General features: G+C 45.4%; 1 long non-coding RNA gene across 2 annotated transcripts; it reads left to right on the top strand.

The window, feature by feature from the left end:
- Window positions 1–1,168: 1,168 nt before the first annotated feature.
- On the top strand, window positions 1,169–15,146 carry LOC131487579 (uncharacterized). Of its 2 annotated transcripts, XR_009249828.1 has the most exons (3): window positions 1,169–1,950; window positions 11,824–12,047; window positions 15,104–15,146. It is a non-coding gene; the product is annotated as an uncharacterized LOC131487579 (long non-coding RNA). The 2 variants fall into 2 exon arrangements; XR_009249827.1 differs by lacking the exons at window positions 11,824–12,047; window positions 15,104–15,146 and adding an exon at window positions 7,035–8,799.
- Window positions 15,147–16,441: the final 1,295 nt, after the last annotated feature.

Raw genomic sequence — 16,441 nt, 5'->3', positions numbered from 1 at the left:
ACGCAGCAGCCTCCGGAGCACCGATACTTAATTGCTCTTGGGCACACGCCTCTCATAGCTCAGAGAAGACAGTAACACGAGAACATACCAGAATGACTGACAGGCAGACCTGAGCATACTTACAGACCCGAAGGAGTATACTAACTTTCTCAAAAATCCAGCTTAAGCAAATTTAATGTCTGTATTGCACAGACTAAAGGTACACAGGCACATTTGGAACCAAGTCTCATCAGAATCATGGGAATTACATGGGTGGACAGGTATGCAAATGGACTGAAATCTAGTCCCAGTTTTGCCACTTGCATGCTGTGTGATTGGTAAATCACTTCCCCTCTCTGGCTTTGATTTCCTTATATATAAGATGAATGCATAATCTGTAAGTTTCCTCCCAAGCCCAACGTGTTGTGTAGGATGGGGACGAGCGGGCTGTTGGTGTCAGGAAATACAAGTCCAAGAGGCTTCCTGAAGACAGAGATTTCAGATACTTCTTAAAGTATGACCGGTGGTCTTTGATCTGCAGTAGGAGGGGAGTAGCTGTGTGCCAGGCTTTGGGGACTCGGGTTGGATGGGAGGGAATAAGCGGCCCTAATTAGCCCTAATTAGTAGCCAACAAGGAGTTTTAAACATCCTGGGATGACACTAAGGCCCTAGTGCTGGACCCCAACCTCATGCTGGGCCAGGAGAAGACTATAGGCTACCTTCTGTGAGCCTCCCACAATGGGCCTCTTTTTCTTTTGGAACCCCTGCCCAGCTTTCCCCAAAGCCCGTGCTGACCTGACACCCACTTGGAGTGGGGAGGAGCCCTCTTTCAGTGATGGAATTGACAACCAGAGATTCAGAGCCAGGGGCAATAGGGTGAGAATCAAGACTTGAGATTGGGGGTCACCCACAGCCTTCCCCCATCCCCTCCAGGCCCCTTCTGCACAGAGCCTCAGTGGCCAGTGAACTCTGCCTGCCCTGCTTTATCCCCAGTCAGGGTCTGTGGGGAGACCTACCTTACCAGATGGGATGCTAGAATTGCTGCCCTGGGGACTTGGTGCCCACACACACACACACACACACACTCCTTCCTGCAGTGTCCTGCCTAGGAAAAAGATTGGATTGAGAGTTACCAATACTGTACTTAGTGCTAGTGATTTACTAGCTATGTAAATCTCTGTGACTCCCTAGCTGTGTAACTGGGCACATCACTCCATCTTTGGAGCCTGTGTTTCCTCATCAGAAAATGGAGAAATAGGGCTAGAAGATATGTGCAGACATTTCAGTTTTCCAGCCAAACCCTTTATTGTCACCTAAGGGATAGTTCTCAGAGCATGGCTGAGTCAGGGCACTTTTCATTTTTCTTCATGTTAGTTTCCCTGTGATAAAAATGAGAGAATGGGACTATAAAAGTGGTTCTTAACGAGCGAGACGTGTCAAAATTACTTGGGAAACTTTTTAAAAACGTACATACCCTTGTCCTACCCCAGACCTACTAATTAAGTGGCACAGATCTTAATAAGCTTGGATACCCAAATACCCAATTACATAAGACCTAGAAATGTCATCTGCAGGGCCTGAGCCAATGCTTGATTACTCAATAGGCAATAATCATATATATGGGTCACATGCAAAGCAGGGGCATGTCCCCCAATGCTGGTTGTTCTCTGTCCTCTCACTACCCAGTTCCATTCTCGGCTCTTCTCTACCCTACCCCTGGAAACTGACCTCTATGAACTGTATTTCCAGGTCTCACTTGCCCTCTGGCTTCTGACTGAGCCTGGCTCATGAGAGTCAGAGGCAGATCTGAAGGTGGAAGGAAAGTGTGGGTGGGGTTCCCCCTCACCAGCTTGCTGGGCTGAGCTGAAGTTCTGGCAATGGCTGTGCTTCTCCATGGCTACACCTCCAGGCTCCTGCGCTGGACCTCAGACTTAGGGATGGCAACCTCTCCCTGCTGTTGCTGGTCTTTAGGTAGGTGCCTCTCCAGCCTTAACTGTTTTCCTTAACCCTGCCCACATCTCTGCTAAGAGTCATTACATTCTCTTCTGTTGTATTTTTTTTAATGTTTATTTTTGAGAAAGAGAGAGACAGACCATGAGTGGGGGAAGGGCAGAGAGAGAGGGAGACACAGAATTCAAAGCAGGTTCCAGGCTCTGAGCTATCAGTGTAGAATCCAAGGCAGGGCTTTAACTCATGAACTGCGAGATCATGACCTGAGCTGAAGTTGGACACTTAACTGACTGAGCCACCCAGGCACCCCTCTTCTGTTGTATTCTTGAGTGTACAAGCACCTGGACTGATACAGTTGCCAACAAAGCAAAGGTGATGCCCCCTTCCTGAAAAGAAGGAGCTTATGCAATTTCATGTCTATGGATAAGACTTCTTGTTTGTTTCAAAAATAAAAGTTTAGGGGCACCTGGGTGGCTCAGTCGGTTAAGCATCTGACTTTTTAAAAAAATTTTAAACGTTTTTATTTATTTTTGGGACAGAGAGAGACAGAGCATGAGCAGGGGAGGGGCAAAGAGAGAGGGAGACACAGAATCTGAAGTGGGCTCCAGGCTCTGAGCTGTCAGCACAGAGCCCGATGTGGGCTCGAACCCACGGACCGTGAGATCATGACCTGAGCCGAAGTAGGACGCTTAACCGACTGAGCCACCCAAGCGCCCCAAGAATCTGACTCTTGATCTCAGCTCAGGTCTTGATCTTCAGGCCACGAGTTGGGCTCTGCACTGGGCATGAAGCCTACTTAAGGAAACAAATTAATTGGGGCGCCTGGGTGGCTCAGTCATTTGAGCGTCCAACTTCGGCTCGGGTCATGATCTCTCAGTCTGTGAGTTCGGGCCCCACGCCAGGCTCTGTGCTGACAGCTCAGAGCCTGGAGCCTGCTTCGGATTCTGTGTCTCCCTCTCTCTCTGCCCCTCCCCCATTCATGCTCTGTCTCTCTCTGTCAAAAATAAACATTAAAAAAATTTTTAAAGAAAATAAATTAAATAAAATTTTATTTTACCGTTTAGTGTTTTTGTGTTGAATTGCATATTACAGGGAACAGAAAGTGGGATAGGGGCCTGAAATCAGGCATCCCTTCCTTTCTGTACCCAAAATGACCTGTTAGCATGGTCTTTTCCTCACAATTTTGTAATTTTTTTCTTTACTTGTCTATCTCCCCTGTAAGAGTGTAAGTCCATTCACCCATTCACTCATCCATCCAACAAATGTTTACTGGGCTGCAAGTATGTACGAGCCACTATTTAGATGCTGGGGGCTAAAAACTGCAGTAAGATATAGGCTCTGTTCTTGTAGAGCACACAGTTCAGTTCAGGCAGGCAAGTAAATGATTATTATGTAGTGTGGCAATTGAAATAATTTAGGTATAAAGGTATGTTTTAGGTGACATTAGAAGGATGTCAGAATCACTCGTTGTGCCTGGAGGCATTGAGGAACTGGGGCTAACTCCAAAAGGTTGAATTGGTCTTTACTGAGTAAACATCAATGGAAATAACGTTCTAGGCAAAGGCAATGGCACATGAACATAGGAGCCCAAAAGACACACTGAACTCTAGGAAATGCCTGTAGTACTGGCATAAGCTGGAAAAGTGGAAAGAGTGAGCCTGTAGAAGTAAGCATGATCCAGGTCACAAAGGATAGGGATATTCTGCAGAAGAGTTTGGTCTCGATCTATAGATGACAGTAAGCTAGGTGTCTTCTGTCCCTTAGCTTCTCTGATTGTTCCCAGCTCTTACACACCAGAAACATGGATAACGCATAGAAATGGTGACCAACCATCATTCTGGGCTAGCCTCGCTTTCTCCTGTGGGGCTTAGCTAACCCAGTAGCTCTGATTCCTGTGGTTTTGCAACAGGATACTTTGTTCTCACCTGGCTGACTCCAGGTGGCATCGTCATCCAGCTCTAAATTGTCTACCTTTTAGCCAACTCTCAGAGCCACCCTACCAAATCCCATCCCACTCCTGTCCCACCTGTAAATCTAGGGAAGAAAATTAGATACCAGTGAAGAGGTGTTCAGGAGGGTGTGACAAGTTTAGAAGTTCTGATAACACTGTGGGGTCATTGGTGAGTTGTTAGAAGCAAGTTGAATGTGTGTCAGCCAAGTGCATATTTGGGAGGACCTGAATACAAATCTGGGGCTCAGGACCAAGGTGAAGATAGGGATATAGATTTGGAATTCATAGCCATACTGAAGATACGTGGATGTGATTAACCAGGGAGGGGTCTTGAGAGAGTAGAGAAGATGGACCAGACCAAGCCCCGAGGGACCTGATATTTAAGAGGGGAAAAGAAGGAGAACCAGAAAAGAAACAAACACGCAGGTGAAAAGATATGCTAAGGATGTATCTGGCTGCACCCAGATACACCCATGGCCAAGTACACTCACAAGGAAAGAGACAGACACACCCAGACACAGATGATATGCAGATTTGTGTTTGGACGCCTCCTTCTAGGACACATGGCAGATGGTAGTTCTGCTTCCCCTTTGTGGTAGGTCAAAAACTTTGAAGACAGAGGACAATGACTCATCTCCATTCCTGACTGTGTGGTTCATCAACTCATGGTCTGTATGAGGTTCAACTCCCCCAATCCCAGCCCAGGGCGTTCGTACAGGTCCTTCTCTGCTTACAGGAGCCAGCCTAGGAATACAAAATCCCAGTGTTGGGGCGCCTGGGTGGCTCAGTCGGTTGGGCATCCGACTTCAGCTCAGGTCAAAATCTCGCGGTCTGTGAGTTCGAGCCCCGCGTCGGGCTCTGGGCTGATGGCTCAAGAGCCTGGAGCCTGCTTCCGATTCTGTGTCTCCCTCTCTCTCTGCCCCTCCCCCGTTCATGCTCTGTCTCTCTCTGTCTCAAAAATAAATAAACGTTAAAAAAATTTAAAAAACAAAACAAAACAAAACAAAATCCTGGCGTCACCCTTCCTGTGAAGACATCCTTTCCAGAATGCCTCTGTCATGCTGGAGCCCACTTGGGCCTGGCAGGTGAGCCCTGCCATGATGCAGGGTCTGCTCCTGGAGCCTTTAGAAAAAAGACAAAGATTTTAGCAGGACTCATCTTTCCAGTCACTCAAGGCTAAATTTTTTTTTACATTTATTTATTTTTGAGAGAGAGAGACAGTGTGAGCAGGGGAGGGGCAGAGAGAGAGGGAGACACAGAATCAGAAGCAGGGTCCAGGCTCCGAGCTGTCAGCACAGAGCCTGATGTGGGGCCCGAACTCACAGACTGTGAGATCATGACCTGAGCTGAAGTCTGAAGCCCAACTGACTGAGCCACCCAGGTGCCCCACTCAGGGCTAAATTTTAATGCTGTCTTGAGATAGTATGTGGGTCAGTGTCCCTAAGGACATTCTGAGCTCTTTGGTTGACTTCTGGTCTTGGGGACAGACACACCTGGGTTTTTACTCCTCTTTCCTTTTCTTTGTTGACAAGGGCATCATGAGGCCTTGACACCTAAGTGGATTTCTGACTATAAAGCTACCAAACCAAGGGTCTCCTAATGTGGTTCAATACCAGAGATGCCCCAGGAGGGATCCCTGATTTCAATTGGGTGTATGGGATTGGATGACCTCTAACACCCAAGCTTCTAGAGTCCCTAGCTCTGTGAAGTTCAAATGTTTTAGTCAGTCCTACGTTGGGGTCACCCAAGTTCAGCTGTCTCACCAACCTCAGTCCATCACCTTCCCTCTCCATCCAGACCCTATGCTCTCAGGGTTGTTTTTTTGTGTCGTTCCTTCTTCCTTGTTGGGATGTTAATATGAGGAAGTAGAAACAAGAAAGGAGAACTATCTGGGGTTTGAGCAAGAGGATAGTCTTTGAAAAAAAAAACACAAAAACCCTAGATGATCCCACTCATTAAGCCCCAGAACCCTGAATGAGTAATTATCCCCTTAACACCAGTGCCTGAGGAACAGTCTTAGGGTAACAGGCCAGAGCAGACCCTCCTGTCTCTTCCTCTCAAAGACCCCATCTTCCCAAACAGATGATGTCCCCTGCCCAGGCCCTTCTTCTGTTACCCCACTCAGATACAACCATTCATTCATGTAACTGGTATTTATTAACCACTTACAATGGGCCAGGCCGTATCTGGGACACAGACATGAACAAAACAGACCTTCCCTGTCCTCATGGAGTTCACAGTCTAGGGGGAATGGCCAACGTAATGACCATGGCCTCAGCTTCCCACTTCCATGCTGCCTCCTCTCCTCAGATCTCCCTAGGCCAGAAAATTGGGCAGGGACAACAGTGACTGGTTGGACTTTCTCCAGGGGATTCCTCCTAATGGGACCAGGGCAAAGGCAGCAAGGTTGAGGCACCCCGTGCAGGGGCCAGGAGAATTATTTGTGTTACCTCAGCCCTCTCCAAACCCTTTCCTATTCCAGCTCGGCTTCCTGCCCCCCATCAGGACAAGAGAGGGCTTTGGGAGCATGTTGTGCTCATATATTACAACAGGATTTAGACTGCAAAACAAAAGAGCTGGAATTGTGACCATGCCCCTCTTCCCACCCCGGACCGTAATGCTCCCCACCCCCACCCCCCGCCCCACTTAGCCAGGCTCAGAAAGGGAGGGAAGGCAGCAGTCAAGTGGGGATGCTGAGCAGTTCTCCCATCCCTGAAAAATCTGCCCATTCTTCTCTGTTACTAACACAGACACACACGGACACATACATATCCCACTGGGCAACAATATCCAAAACTCCATTGTGCAGAGAAGCATTATGAGTGATCTCCACTTGCTGCAGGATGAGCCAGGGAAACAGGCTCACACTGTAGAAGGAAGACTGCATTAAAATCAGCGGTGCCACATTTAAGGATTTCCAGAACAAGTCTAAGAAAAAAGGACACTGAACCAGGGTTGCCAATTTTTTCTTTTGCCGCATAAAGAATAAAAAAGGGAAAACAAATGCTATCACCATCACTTTGTAAAGGAAAAAAAAAAACATTTTAACCCTAAAATAAGAAAAAGAAAATCTCAGAATTGAGGCCAATCCTTTAAATAGACGTCAGCTTAGTGAAAAGGGCCATATTACTTATATTTTTCCCATTTCTTCTAGGCCAGCAGCAGGCATTTGGGCACCATGAAAAATGAGGCACAGAGAGAGAGAGAGAGAGAGAGAGAGAGGCACTGGCCACGGCAGTGTGGATGTCATAGGAGCAGCTCTGGAGGGCAGCAGCACCACCGGGTTTCTCTTGGGCACATGGTTTAATCTTTCTGAGTCTCCATTTCCTTTGGAGAAATGAGTAGCTCCCTTAGAGAGTTTTTGTGGGAGTTTAATGAGAAAAGTAAATAAGGTACCTGATCTGAATAAGTGCTCAGTATATAGTGCTTACCCTCCTCTCGGGGGCGGGGTGGGGGCATTTATCTGCCCGCAGTGACTTAGGCAACAGTCTTTTCCGAAGAGAAGTGGGACTTCTCAACATTCCCAAGCTTTGCAGTGCATCAGAGTCACTTGGGAAGCTTATTAAACATACAGATGACGGAACTTCACGCAGGAGTTCTGCCTCAGTAGCTTTGGGGTGGGGCTCCGGCATCCGTGTTTTAATGAGCTCCCCAAAGGATTCAAATGCACACTGAAGTTTGAGCACCTCTGTGCTGGATACAAGCATAGGAATCAATAAATAGCCGCGGGGACTCGTGATGAAAGAGGCACCAAAGAAAGGGTTAACTGAAGGGTAACTTACACTACCCTCAGCCGCAGCCGCAGATGTCTGAGAAGGTTTCCCAGGGCTTGAAGACTAAGCCAGGTCTACCAGGCAGAATAGTGGATATGTGCAAAGACATAAAGGTGGGACAGAGTGTGACTAGGTACGTCTGGGGCATAGGGTGCCAGGGCTGGTGGTGGGAAATGACGCAGGAAGAGGTGTGTGTCTGGGCACTGGATTGTGGCGGGCCTGCACTGCCAAGAAGTTTCAAATCATGATCAAGTCCAGGGAGAGCCGTGAAGATTTGCAGATGGGGGTGAACAAACAGATTTTCACTGTAGAAAGCTCATTTTTTGAAAGCAACCAGTATGGAGAGTGGGATGGCACCGTCAATACTGGGGGCAAAGAGAACAATCAGGAAGCTGTCCTAGTAGCTCAGGAGAAAGTTGGGAAAGATGTAAGTCGGAGTAGTGGCAGTAGAGGGTTGAGAGACGATCGTTTTAAATGTTTGTTTATATTTGAGAGAGGGAGGAGGGAGAGAGAGAATGAGGGAGAGCCCACGTGCACATGAGCGAGTGAGGGGCAGAGAGAGGGAGAGTCAGAGGATCCAAATCAGGCTCTGTGCTGAGAGCAGAGAGCCTGATGACAGGCTCAGACTCATGAACCATGAGACCATGACCTGAGCTGAAGTCAGATGCTTAACCAACTGAGCCACCCAGGTGCCCCATTGAGGAATCTTATAAGACTGTGGACATAGACGCTTGGAGATAAAGTGCTTAGCTGGCCTTACATCTTGGATAATGAAAAGCATGGGGAATACTGATGTATCAGTTACCGTAAAGTTTCTGTTAAACCTATATTTATTTATATCCTGTCATTATAAACTTGAGTTTTTTGTCTACTATCAAATGACTTCCTTATAATAGGACAGGTTGGTTTTAATGGTTTCAAGGATTGCTGACTAACAACCTTGAGACCATAAATATATTTATAGGAAACTACTTTTGTTACAATGTTTGTGCTGTGAAACTGGGTTATTTACTCAAAGTTATATACTGTGTTTATCCTAAGACTTTGAATTCACCCCCCAACTTGTGATAATTATCTCCCTATGACTTCTCTACCTTAGGATTCTGTAACTTTATGAATAAAGGTGACCGAACTTGTTTATTAGCAGCCTTTGGTATTTGCCCTTTTCACACCTGTATCAATTTGTTGTTTGTTTGTTTGTTTGTTTGTTTGTAATAATATTCCATTTACGGCCGCACTACCATTTGTTTATCCACTCACTTATGGAGAGATGATTTGTTGTTGTTGTTGTCGTTTTTAAAATTAATTTATGTTTGAGAGAAAGAGAGTGTGTGTGAGCAGGAGAAGGGCAGAGAGAGAGAGAGAGGAACAGGGGCTGATCTGAAACAGGGGCTCCGCGCTGAGATCATGACCTGAGCTGAAGTCAGACGCTCAACCCACTGAGCCACCCAGGCGCCCCTCAATTTGTCCTTTCGTAGATGTCATCTCAATTTAAAATCATGAGCGAAATTAATTGGACCTGCTGATCTTCTCCCTGACTAGACTAGAAGTCCCATAAGACTTGAGACCATGCCTGGTTCTGGCCATCGTTGTACCATCAGTTTTTAACATAGAGCCTGGCACATAGTAGGTTCTCAAAAATACTTGCTGAATAAATGAATGAATGAATGTCTGAGTATACATGCCATATAGCCCGTCGGGGTCCCATGGAGGGAGGAGAATTAGAAATGATGAAGGTCAGGGGGAAATGATGAAGAGAGAGAAGGGGAAGGACTGGATATTGTGGCCAGAGGGGAAAAAGTCCACAGTTAATGAGGCGGTGATGTTGTTGACAAGAATGGAGATGATTAGGGGCACCCGGGTGGCTCAGTCAGTCAAACGTCCAACTTCTGCTCAGGTCATGATCTCACAGTTCGTGAGTGCGAGCTCTGTGCCAACAGCTCAGAGTCTGGAGCCTGCTTCAGATTCCGTGTCTCCCTCTCTCTGTGCCCTTCCCCAACTCCTGCTCTGTCTCTGTCTCTGTCTCTCTCTCAAAAATAAATAAACATTAAAAAAAAAAAAAGAATAGAGATGATTATAAAGTAGTGGTTCTCAAACAGTGTCCCTGCAGGACTCCAGGGATTCCTAAATGTTCTGTGAGCTGGCCTGAAAGTGGTTTTGTACCACTAAAATAAAATAATCCTGGGCTTGTTCTTAACTGTAATTTTCTCAAATTAAAATTTCAGGTATTTTTCTTAAGTTTTAAGTCCTGCTGTCTATTATCATACAAAGACCTAGTATATAGTGGCACATTATGTAACACATAGTTAAAAATTAATACGTCCACACTTCGGAAAGTCGACAAATAATAAGCTGATAGTCTGCTTGAAAATACCTGGGGAAGAGGTTTGCAGATAGAAGGATTTGTTTTGAGGTGCTAGGGGTAGGGAGACCCCATACTACAGCTCTTCCTAAAACATCTTAGGACTGTGTTGTAGGAGTGCCCAAATATAATGTTGTCCCAAGAATGTCTGCATCTGGCCAGAGGAGAAAAGTCAGCTCTTTTGGTGGCCACATTGCCCTACCTGCTTGGGCTGAACTTGTTAATTAAATCCAAAATATTTTCTTCCAGTCTTTGACTTTGCAACTTTTTGCCTCAAATCCAGGGCTTGGCCTTTTTCCTATTATGTTTAATCTCTGTTAGATTCCTGCCTGTGAAAGCTTTGTGGATCTAGATTCTGGCAATAAGTTCCATAGGTCCCGTCCATCCCCTCTGCCATGGGCGGAATTGTATGCCTCTCCAAGTTTTTCTAATGAAGCCCTAACCCCCAATATGATGGTATTTGGAGATGGGGCCTTTGGGAGGTAATTAGGGTTGGGTGAGGTCATGAGGGTAAGGCTATCATGGTGGGATTAGTGCCCTCGTAAGAGACGCCAGAGAGGTTGTCCTCTCTCTCTGCCATGTTGAAGACACAGCTACAAGACAACAGTCTGCAAGCCAGGAAGAGAGTACTCAGCAGAACCCAACTGTGCCGGCGCCCTAACCTCAGACTTCCAGCCTCCAGAACTGCGAGAAACGAAACATCTATTGTTTACGTGACCTAGTCTATGGTATTGTGTGACAGCAGCCTGAGCTAATTAAGCACCCTCTTCGTCCCAGTATCTCATGACTTCATTATCCTCAGCTGTCAACTTCTTTGTCATCTAGTTGCATCACCGGGTCACATGGCTACTCACTCTCCAGATGCCCTTGCATTTGCTCCACAAGCTGCCCTAGGTCCCACCTGGCCTCCAGCCCCCCACCTCCAACAACATTGAATATGCCCCACTCTGGGTCCCTCCATCTTCCATCAGTCAAGTTATAGAAGGCAGAGAGAACCACTGACGGTTAGCAAATCCATTGAAAACATAGGCTCTGAGGTCGGAATGTTAGGGTTCATGTTCCAACTCTATCATCTGTTTACTACCTGACCTTAGGAAAGTAATGCAACATAGCTGTGCCTTAGCTCATCCCTAAAACCAGGTGATTACATGAGTTAATATAGCTGTACTACTTGGAACAGTGTCTATTACATAACAAGGACTCAATAATTGTTACCATTATAGTACTCTGTCTCAGGCACAACACCAAGCGCTTCATATGTTACATCTTATGTAATCGTTATATCAACCCTGTAAAGTAGGAATTACCATCTCCTTTTACAGATAAGCAGCACCCCAGTCACTCTATCACGTTACCCTCTTTTTATTGTCTTTAATGACACCTACAACCATCCCCACGTGACATAATTTATGAGTTTTCCTGTTGTCTGCCTCCCCAACGACCCTCCACATCTGCTGGAATGAAAGCTCTTGAAGATAAGGGACTTTGTTTTGTCCACTACGTAATTCTATGCCTAGTAAGTTCTCAATAAATATTTTTAACTAAACGTGTCATTGCATGAATGCATTAATTAATTAGTGAAAATAAGGAGCTCGGGTAGAGAAAGGCCACGTTGCTAGTCTAAGATCACACGGCAAGAAACTGGGAAAGCCAGGATTTGATGTCAGGTGTAGATGGTTCTCACATTCCCTGCTCGTTCTACCGCTGCTTCCCAGCGCAGCAGAAATGAGCACAGACGGAGGAGCTGGTGGGAGGGGTCCAATAACATTCAGCCCCTTAAGCCACAGCTTCCCTCTCTCCTCCCAAAGGTCACGTCATGCAGCTGGTCAAGTCTACACTGACATCCAAGGTGCCTTCAGGACCTGCAGCCCAGCCCCACCTTGTGTATATGACTGGAATGCATGGAACCGGATAGGAGCTCACCGAGTAAAGAGAGAAAACCTCAAGCTAGTCATTGGCCCCAGTGCAGGTGTCTAAAGGCCCAGGCTCCATTCCGGGCTTAGCAAGTCAACTAACCACTGTGAGAATCCATGTAAGTCATTTAAATTCTCTTGGCCTTTTTTTTTTTCCTTTCGGTCATTCGTGCTGATGGCGTGATTTTATTGACGCAAATAAGTAAACAAACTCACAAAAGAGGGAAACTGCTTTAATGGCAATTAATTGTCAGAAAGGCTGCCTTAGTGTTAGTTGTGCCTAAATTTTAAAACGCGGCATTTGGCAGGAATGCTCCAAAATTTAAATGGAAAACATTATGCTTTATGGTCAACTAATTCAGCTCCTCTGAGGACATTTGGGAGTGCATTTTTTGCAAGAAATATAAATTTTTTTCTGATAATTATTGCACCCAAGCACGGTTCTGGTATATATATATATATATTTTATAAGTTAGAGTACTAGTTTGTGATATTTGCCCTTAACGTTTTGGATATTCTCTTTTGAGCTTTATATACACAATTGTGGTATGTCAGCCCTGGTGTTGAACTTTAGTTTCTTCCCCTGTAAAATGGGTCTGATAATTCCTACCTCACAAATGTGTTGAGAAATTCATGTGGAATAAAGTTTGTTGAACACTTGGAAGGAACATGATACATAGTAAGCTTTCAACAAATGATACTTGTATTAGTTATCTATTTCTGCTTAACAAATTATCCCTAAACTTAGCAGCTGAAAAAGATAGACCTGGATTATCTCACTGTTTCTAAGGATCAGGAATCCAGAAGTGGCTTAGCAGAGATAAAGAAATCTGGCTCAGAGTCTCTCATGAGGTTTTTGCCAAGATGTCAGCTGGTGGCCTGGGACAATAGTCATCGCCATACTCATCACACACTCCCAACCTGTCACCTGGTTGCTGGCAAGTTTCAGTTCTTGGTGGGACAGAGGCTCCTTTTTTTCTAGTTTTTTAAATTTACATCCAAGTTAGATATAGTGCAATAATGATTTCAGGAGTAGATCCCAGGGATTCATCCCCTACGTATCATACCCAGTGCTCACCCCAACAAGTGCCCTCCTTAATGCCCCTCACCCATTTAGCCCATCCCCCCACCCACAACTCCTCCAGCAACCCTCAGTTTGTTCTCTGTATTTAAGAATCTCTTATGTTTTGTTCCCCTCCCTATTTTCATATTATTTTTGCTTCCTTTCCCTTATGTTCATCTGTTTTGTATCTTAAATTCCACGAGTGAAGTCATATGATACTTGCCTTTCTCTAATTTCACTCAGCATAACACCCTCTAGTTCCATCCACATAGTTGCAAATGGCAAGATTTCGTTCTTTTTGAGTGCCGAGTAATACTCCAGTGTGTGTGTGTGTGTGTGTGTGTGTGTGTGTGTGTGTGTGTGTATCTCACATCTTCCTTATCCATTCATCACAGGACAGAGGCTTCTTATCCTTGCTATTTGGGCCTCTCCGCAGGGCTGCTCACAACACAGAAATTGGGTTCTCCAGAGTGACAGATCCAAGAAAGAGAAGGAAAGTGGACACTCCAGATGGAAGCCTAAATCATTCATAACCTAATCTCAGAAGTGACATGGCTTCCCTTTTGCCATATGCTGGCCCCGGTACAATGTGGGAGGAAACTAGACAAGGGTGTGAATTATCAGGAGGCGAAAGTCATGGAGGCACCTTGGAGACCAGCTATGACCATATTTATTATTGCTCTTATTTCTTCATCTGGTGAAAATTCACTTTCCTGGACCCACCTCTAGAGCTTCCCATTTAGTAGCACTGATGTAGCCATCAAAAAGCCAGATGATTTTAATACCAGTAGTCTGCAGACAGTGAGGAGTTATCCAGTGGAGAGACTAAAGCACAAGTTCAGCAAATAAGGGAAGCAGAAACGTTAGAAGAATTTTATGTTTGGTATTTAAAAGATCAGAGTCATCGCAATGGGAAAATTCGGAACTTTGCTGGACTTCCATACCTGTTTAAAAAAAAATTTTTTTAACATTTATTCATTTCTGAGAGAGAGAGAGAGAGAGAGAGAGAGAGAGGGAGGCAAAGTGTGACCAGAGGAGGGGCAGAGAGAGGGAGACACAGAATCCAAAGCAGGCTCCAGGCTCTGAGCTGTCAGCACAGAGCCCAACACGGGGCTCGAACCCATGAACCATGAGATGATGACATGAGCTGAAGTTAGATTCTTAACCAACTGAGCCACCCAGGTGCCCCATATACCTTTTTATTTCTCAATTACTTAAGTGGTAGGAGGTAGAGTCTATGTTTTTCAATGTCTAGGGCCTGTCTGGAGTGTGCACTTTGAGACCCACTGTTCTCATTCTAAACTCTGTCTCCTGGACTAAACTTCTTCCTGTTTCCCTCCCTTAGCACTGCCCATACCTCAGGCCCCCCTGCATTTCTTTTCTTGCTACTGTTCATCTTCTAGCCTGAGTGGCTAAGCTGACCAAGAACTCTTCGTGAAATTTAAAATGTAAGTGATGTCCAAGATTGTGTTAGTTGAAGAAAGGTACTCAGGTGAAAAGAGGTTTCAGGGCCTGCCCTGTGCTGGCCTCACTCACCTACAGTTTTTATGAATGTCATCTTATCCTTGAGCTGCCCAAGAAGGGGCCAGTGGGCAAGTCCACCCCCCAGCAGCTTCTTGAGTCCTGAAACTGTGAGCATCTTCCCAGCTTACGCCAAGGGAGGCCAGGCCAGGCGTCCTGGAAACCAAAGGTTTTTTTCTAGGTGTTCTGGACAGACCTGCCCAGCTTGCTACTGCCTGATGACTCACTCCAACCCCAGAGGCTGAGTCCATTTCTTTTTTTTTTTAATTTTTTTAACGTTTATTTATTATTGAGAGACAGAGAGCATGAGCATGGGAGGGACAGAGAGAGAGGAGGAGACCCAGAACCCAAAGCAGTCTCCAGGCTCCGAGCTGTCAGCACAGAGCCTGACATGGGGCTCGAACTCACGAACCGTGAGATCATGACCTGAGCCGAAGTCTGACGCCCAACCGACTGAGCCACACAGGCACCCCAAGGCTGAGTCCATTTCTTTCTCCATCTTATTTTTTTGGATACTTTTCCTTCTTTCTGTTAGTCTAACACTGACATTCTCTGTTTTTTCAAACTTCTTTTTTATTTTAAATTTCTAAGGTAATACCTGTCTGTGGTAAAGAAGAAGAAGGAGGAGGAGAAGGAGAAGAAGAAGTAAAACCTACACGGTACACAGTAAGTTTCCTTCCCATCCTTCACCCCCTGCCTCCCTCCCCGGGGAGAACCATTGTGGATGGTTTCTTGGATATCCTTACAAAATGTTCAATGAATTTATAAATCGGTCTCCTCCCTCCCCTCTCCGTTACACAAAAACTGGAAAAACTATGTATGATGATGTTCATCTTGCTTTATTCACTTGGCAGAATATCCTGGAATTCTTTCCTCATCAGTGTATGTGTGCTGCTCACCAACAGATGTATACACCACAGACCTACACCATTCATTAAATGGCTGCATGGTATCCCATTACCTGGATATGTTACCACATGTTAATCAGTCCCCATTGGGTAGATATTTAGGCTGTACTAGGTTTTGGCTAGTACAACAATGAATGTCTGCGTATGAGCAAATCTGTTTGATAAATCCCTAAGAAAGAGCTAAATCACTGGCTAAAGGCAGCATGCATTTTTGATTTTGATATTAATCCAAAGATGATGCATCAGTCTCCACTCACATAGTATTTCCTCACACTTTCACAACACTGAGTGTTACTAATCCTTTTGCTATTTTTATTTTTGCCAATTTGAGAGGTGGGAAACATCTCATGAGGTTTACTCATTTAATTATGAATGGGATTCAGCCTCTTCTCACGTTTATTAGTCATGCATAAGCTGTTCTTTCTGTGACCTGCCTGTTTCTTCTTTTGTGGTTTGATTTGAGATCCTTGGCAGTCACAAGGTCCTTCCCTAGACCTGCTCTGCACACACTTGTAGTCCCTCCCCCTGTCCTGCTCGGTTCTCTACTGCCGCCTAGTGACAGGGGTTGGATTTACCACAGTTCCTCGCAGATGCTCCAGTTGCAGTCTCCGTGCTGGGGGTTTAACTCCCAGTTGGAATCATGCCCTTAGTTCCCAAATAAAAAATCAGGACCTCTAGTTAAATATGAATTTCATGTAAACGACCAATAACTTTTTGGTTGGTACCTACTTATTACTAAAAACTATGCATGGTTTATCTGAGATCCAAATTTAACTAGGTGTCAGGTAATTTATCAGGCAACCCTATTCTAAGGCCTCCCGCTAAATCTGGGTCCCCATCGTCACCACGCCTTACCTCCTTTATTCTTAGCAAGTTCTATGCCACATTCCAACCCGGCAGTTTTCAAAACTATGGTTGCAGGTGATACATAAATCACTGTGGTTAAGACCTTGGCTCTGGATTTGAATCCTGACTCCGGCCACGTGCAAGGTGTGAAATCTCGTGAAAGTAACATCTTCTC

The sequence above is a fragment of the Neofelis nebulosa genome, chromosome 10, assembly GCF_028018385.1.
Source record: "Neofelis nebulosa isolate mNeoNeb1 chromosome 10, mNeoNeb1.pri, whole genome shotgun sequence".
Taxonomy (NCBI): Eukaryota; Metazoa; Chordata; class Mammalia; order Carnivora; family Felidae; genus Neofelis; species Neofelis nebulosa.
The sequence above is the reverse complement of the archived record's forward strand: the minus strand, read 5'-3'. Positions and strand labels throughout refer to the sequence as shown.